The 6,000-nt window shown below is 45.3% G+C and overlaps 1 protein-coding gene across 10 annotated transcripts in view; it reads left to right on the top strand.

Annotated features, from left to right (window-relative positions):
* LDB2 (LIM domain binding 2) overlaps nucleotides 1–6,000 on the top strand; it is a 368,095-nt gene that overhangs the window by 100,052 nt on the left and 262,043 nt on the right. The gene's annotated exons all lie outside the window — the stretch shown is intronic.

A 6,000-nucleotide genomic window follows, 5' to 3' on the forward strand; every position in this document is an offset into this window, starting at 1 on the left:
CAGCTAGTTATGTAAATAGATTTCCAGAGCCGGGCAGTTGGACGTAGGACACAGAGGGTCACTGATCAGAAAGGATGCTAAGGAAGGCCGGGTGGAAAGGTACAGGCAGCGCTCACCTACACGCAATACTAAGTCTTGGCTTGCCTAGTTGGGTCTTTTTTGAGGACAGTTTAACAAGAGGCCCTTTTATACTTGCCCCATGGTTTTGGATTCTAGGCATTTTTCTGTTTCTGGTTTATTCCCCAAAGTAACTTTGCAAGTGTGTTAAGCTTCGATCCAGGCTGGTTACCTGGAGCAGCAGCTAGGCAGCTCAGAGGAAATGTTGGTCCTGGGCCGGGGGGGTCTTTGGACGGTAACTCCAGAACATTCTAACATCAGAATCTTTCCTTCTGGTTATCAAGGAAAAAATATATTAGTTTCATCAGACTGCTTTGTAGTATGTTCTGGGGAGGCAACAAGACGGAGGGGCCAGAAGACATGAGTCTCAGTCGGCCTGCAGCCCTTCGCGGGTGTATTATCCTGGTTCAACTAATCAGGCTCTCCGGGTCTCAGTTTGTAAAAGGCGTCTGATAACAGCGCTGATGCTGAGGACATGCTGCCAGGATGGTGTGTCTGGTGGTCAGTGGATATTTTCATCGCTGGTGACTGTTACTGATCGCAGAACTTCCAAAGGCACAGGGGCAGCATTGCATTTGAGGTCACCTGCTGTGTGTCCTTGAGCAGGTAACTGAAGCTCTCTGAGACTCGGTTTCCTCCTCCGTACAGCAAGGATAACTATACCCATCTCAGGTTGTCATGAAGATGAAATGAAACTCTTGGTGAGTGTGTGGGATGTGGTAAGCACGGAGTACCTGGATTTACAGGTGTTGTGTTACTTTTGTTATTGCTGGTGGAGACCACGGACAGAAACAGCGTAAGGGACTTACCCCAGATAATCCCTATCGCTTTATTTTGTTACAGGGATTTCATGGCATCTGAAAGTTTTGCTTATCTCTTTGCTTGTTTCTTGTTGCACTTCCCTTCTAGAATATAGGTTCATGAGGTCAGAAGGCCTTTATTTGTCTGGTTCGCTGCAATTCCCCACACCTCCTGGTTCGATGTCTGACTCATCTTGGGCACTCAATAAATATTTGTAGTGTGAATGAATGAATGAATGAATAGAGGTTAAGGTAGAACACTTTCTCCATCCCTTCGGGATCCCTGGACCACGATGCCGTAGTTCTCCAGTATCTGCCCGGGGCCTCATTGATTGTTCCACTATGCGCGTCATCCTCTGAGAAGATTCTCTCCACCTCTTGGCATCTTCTCCGGCCACCTCCTTCCCATGCCTGCTCCCCCTCCCCCACCCCGTGTGTGCTCAGGGAATGCAAACTAATTTAACCAAAGCCAAACATAATTAGGAGAGTAAATCTGCTGTTGCCGCTGCTGGAACAGCAGAAAAAAAAAATCATAGAGTTCATTCCAAAACGAAATCCGGTCTGGCAGCTTTGTGGACCCCCAACTGTTTGCGTAATGGCTGTGCTGTGCTGCTGAGGGCTGCCCCCTTCCCCACTAGCCTGGACCGGAAAGAGTTAATTGCACAGTGGTACCCCTTTGCTGCCAGTAGTGTGAAGACAGCGTCCACCCTACACATTTGCCCCATTGGTGTCATTTGAAAGAAGCAGTTTCATATCCCAAGCTGTTTCTTTCCTTTATTCATTTGTTCCTCAGTTCACTCATTCGTTCATTCATTCATTTTTTTGTTTGTGCTTCTGCTAACACTTATCTGGCTTCTGCTCTTTGCCAGACACTGTACTGAGTGTTGGAATTATAGCAGAGAGCAGAAGCTGGTCTTGGGGACCTCTGTTGGGGATGGGGTGTCTCAGGAGCCTACAATTTTTGGAAGAAGTTGCCTCTTGGTTTCTCTTGGTTTCTGTTTAGACACCTCGATAGGCCGCCCCCTGTGGATCTTCCAGAGACAGGAAGGCTCTGTGTATGAAGAATCACATAACAAGCACTTTCTTGACTTTGATTTTATGTTTATTTGGGCTGCCTGAGGAGGAGAAACGTGGCATGGATAATGCAGCAACACTGTCTCCCACCTTCCCTTCACTCCCCCGAAGTCCTTCTCTAGCCAGCCCTGGGCATTCTCTCCCCGTGGAGGTTACAGCCTTATGCTACTAGAATGGTAAGGAGCAACCTCGTTACTTGTAACCATACATAGGTGAAGGGCAAGTGAGGAAGTGCTCAGGACTTTCTTAAAGTCTTTCTTAAAGACTTTCTTAAAGGCAGATATCACGCATCTGTCTGGGTGTTGATGCCTAAATCCGACCCCAGTGCTCAAACTTCAATACTACATGGGAAGTTCCCATCAGACACAGAAGGAGGAAAGTACTTCTGCAGCCGGGCAGAAGGAGAGTAATGAGATCCATGTATCTTGCTTCCCAAGCTTTCATTCACATCCAAGTCGTGGGAAGCAAACCCAAAGTCAGGTCCTACATGCCTATTTCTAGTAACAATGTTTACAATGTAGTGAGTGCTTGCTTACTGTGGCCATGCACTTTGTTAAGATCCTTACATATGGAAGTGCACTGAATCCTTACAGTAGTGCTACAAGGCAGGAAAATGTTTCCACTTTTTTTTTTTTAAGATTTTATTTATTTATATGAGAGACAGCTCATGAGCAGGGGGTGGGGCAGAGGGAGAGTGAAAGGGAGAAGCAGAGTAGATGTGGGGCTTGATCCCAGGACCCTGAGATCATGACCTGAGCTGAAGTCAGATGATTAACCAATGGAACCATCCAGATGCCCCCAAAATGTTCCCACAATTTGGGTATAAAATCAAGGCTGGACAGTAGGAAGTGACTTCCCAGTGCCACATGCCTTCTAGATGGCAGAACTAGGGTTTGAAGGAGGGTCGGCCCCTATTTTTGCTGCTTTTGCACCTTGAGTTTCACCTACGATAAGTCTTGTCACCCCGTATTATTACTACCTATTTATTATTGGGTATTCTTTCAGTTGGCCATACACTTTTTGAGGCAGGGCTGTGTCCTTCCAGTTCCTTCTCTGTCCCAACGCTTAGTGCAATCCCTGACATAGCATAGCTGGTCACTATACATTTACTGCATAAAAGAGGGAGGAAATGAATAAATTCTTCTTCAGCACCTGGTACTTCTTCCCCTCTGCATAGCAGCCTGAAAAAAAATCAGTCTATATCAGAGGGAATATTTTCACTTCCATTTTGTGACTTACTTTATGTAAATATCACCAAAGGAGCCCCTTCCTTTTTCAGTGCTCTAAGGCAACTCTGCTTCTGAGGTAAGATGGCTGAGGGAAGAACAGCATGCTGGGTCATCACTCTGCCAATGGCAGGGATGCCTTTGTGAATGATTCTAGAGCAGAGTCTGTAGGATTTGGAATTCAATTTGGTATGGTAAGGAGAAGCAGGAGCCTCTTGTTTTTGGTGAGGCATGTGTAATATTTTCCAAGGACAGGAAGGCTCAGCCATTTGAGGAGTTCTCAGTTGTTCTAAGTCTTACGTCAACACTGAGAAGGAGTAGAAAATGCAAAAAGAGAACTTCCTGTCCTGACAGTGTGTATTTTCCCCCCCTTTCTTAAACCTTAATGTCTGTGCCGACCATTTGGCCCTTCGAATATGCTGCCATGATTTCTGTTTGAATGCGTGTTTCTGTGTGCATGTCACCACCCAGTCAGGGAAACTAAAAATTCATGTATGGTAGGACCTGTGTGCAGTCCCCAGGCTCCAGTTTCTCGGTACATAAGAAATTCATAGTGTAGGGGAGGAAAATAATCTTTTTCCTCTTAGAATCTTAGATTTGCTGTGTGGGGCACTGCAAAATAAGCCAATGAAAGACAGATTTGCAAGAGAAAAACAAGTAGAAGTTTATTAGCATTTGCATTGTGCATCCTTTTGGGAGCACTCTGTGATGAGTAACTCAAAGAGGTGGCTAGAACTTGGGCTTGTACAGCATCTTAATAAAAGAACAATACATTTGTTGAGAAGTGACAAGTCAAAAGAAAAGGACTTTGTATTTTTAGGGGTGGCAATTGATGGGTAGGTAAATATGTGGGGGGACTAATGGGAAGATAAGTGCTAGGTAGCAAAGTTTATTATGTAGATTCCTCTGGTGCTCCCTCTGGCCTAAGACAGGTCTAGAGTTATCTCTGGTGATTGACTTCTGTCCTTCCTGGTGAAGGGGGGTCACCTTTACAAATTTATGTCTTGCTTTTAGTCATATGGGGGAGGGCAGAGAGCTTTCTTGTATCTGCTTCTTCACAATTGCCTTTAGCTCAAAATTGTCCTCATGCCAAAGTGGCATATTTTTGGGGAGTTATATTCTCATCCTCTTCAATAGTCAGCAAATACGTATCAGGTACCCCCAAGTGCCAGGTGGTACATGGCTATGGTAGTGAGCACAGCAGATAAAAATGTCTGCTGCATCGTGCTCACATTCTAGTTGGGGTAAGACAGACAATAAACAAATAAACATAGAGGAGAGCAGATGCTCCAAACTTTTGTGGTTGGTAATGATGCCGACTTCAGCATTTGCCAGCTCTGCTAATGAGTCTCCCTGGAAACTTGAGTGGTTGATAAGAGGATTAAGAACCTAGAAAAGTCACACTGGTAGATCGACCAACTTAGGAGTTACAGAAGCGCATGGATCATGATGGATGGAGGATTCTGTCAATTACATTCTGGCTGGGAAGAAATTCAATTAAAATGTATATGTTTAAACTTTCTTCTTAAGGTATTTGTTCCAGAAATCAGAGCTCCCTTTTAGTGGTTGTTAATATCAGGAAATGAATATCTGATTACATTTTTCTAAGGCAAGTCCCTTAGCAGCAGGTGGAATCTCATCTTATCATATCTTCTGCATAATTCATTTTGGGGAAAGTCCCTTGAGTTTTGCTTTCAAAACTTGAGGAGAAAAATGAAGCTGGTTTGGGGTCATAAGAGTTTTTAACCTTTCTGGATAAGCAAAAATGCCTAATGTGATTCCAGGAACAGACCCTGAAATGTGGATTTCTTGAGAAACGACAGAGGAGCTAGGTCATTCCTTCAGCTGGTGTGGGTGCGGAGGGGGAGGGGGAGGGGGAGGCAGTGAGCCTGCAGCCAAGTGTAAGCCTGCATGCCAGCCGGCAAATATGTTCTCCACGCTGCCCTGTTCATTCATCATGCCTTTCTCAGGAACCACTTCCCCTGCTTGGCTAGAGCTTATTATCACAGGAACATTATAGAACATTGTTTTCTCTGCTCTCACCTGATGCAGAGGCTGCCCTGCCATTGAAGCCCCAGGAGACAATGCTTGCACATTACATTTTGGCCTGTTTGTGGAACCAGAATGGGCAATGGCAACTGTGTGTTCTGGTGACGTGTCTGTCCTTACCACCAAGCCCCTGTGTATCTCAGCAGAGCACCAGGGATTGTCCCGGGAGTTGACCCTGCCCTCTTCTGTTGTGGCCTTGCCTGCCCTGGAACCAGGCCCCTGGAAGCGATTGGGAAAAGGCTGGAATTGATCTGTGTTCTCTTCGGTCTCTGCTCTTTCTGAGCACTGGGGTAATTGTGGCCTGGGGTCTTCGGGACTCCAGGACGGAGCCTGATTATCATGCTGACCAACGTTTTCTTTGTGTCGCCTTTACCTTAACCACCCAGAGTATTTCTTCTAGACTTTTAAAAAATAAATGCATATTTATAAATTTGGGGACCTTAAATATACATCTGCATGTATATCTTTAACTTTCTATGGCTCTTCTTTCTTCACTATTATATAAGCATCTTCCCATGCCATTATTCATAACTGAAAAATGCCTCTTTTCCACAGTCATAAAGAAACACCCATTGTCTCATTTTCTTGAGGCTTCTATAACAAAATGCCATACACTGAAAAACCTCAGAAATTTATTTCTCATGGTTCTGGAGGCTGGACTCCAACATCAGGGTGCCAGCATGGCTAGGTTCTGGTGAGGACCTCTCACTACCCCCCCCCCCCCGACCCCAACT

Source organism: Ursus maritimus, unplaced genomic scaffold, assembly GCF_017311325.1.
Source record: "Ursus maritimus isolate PB19 unplaced genomic scaffold, ASM1731132v1 scaffold_8, whole genome shotgun sequence".
Taxonomy (NCBI): domain Eukaryota; kingdom Metazoa; phylum Chordata; class Mammalia; order Carnivora; family Ursidae; genus Ursus; species Ursus maritimus.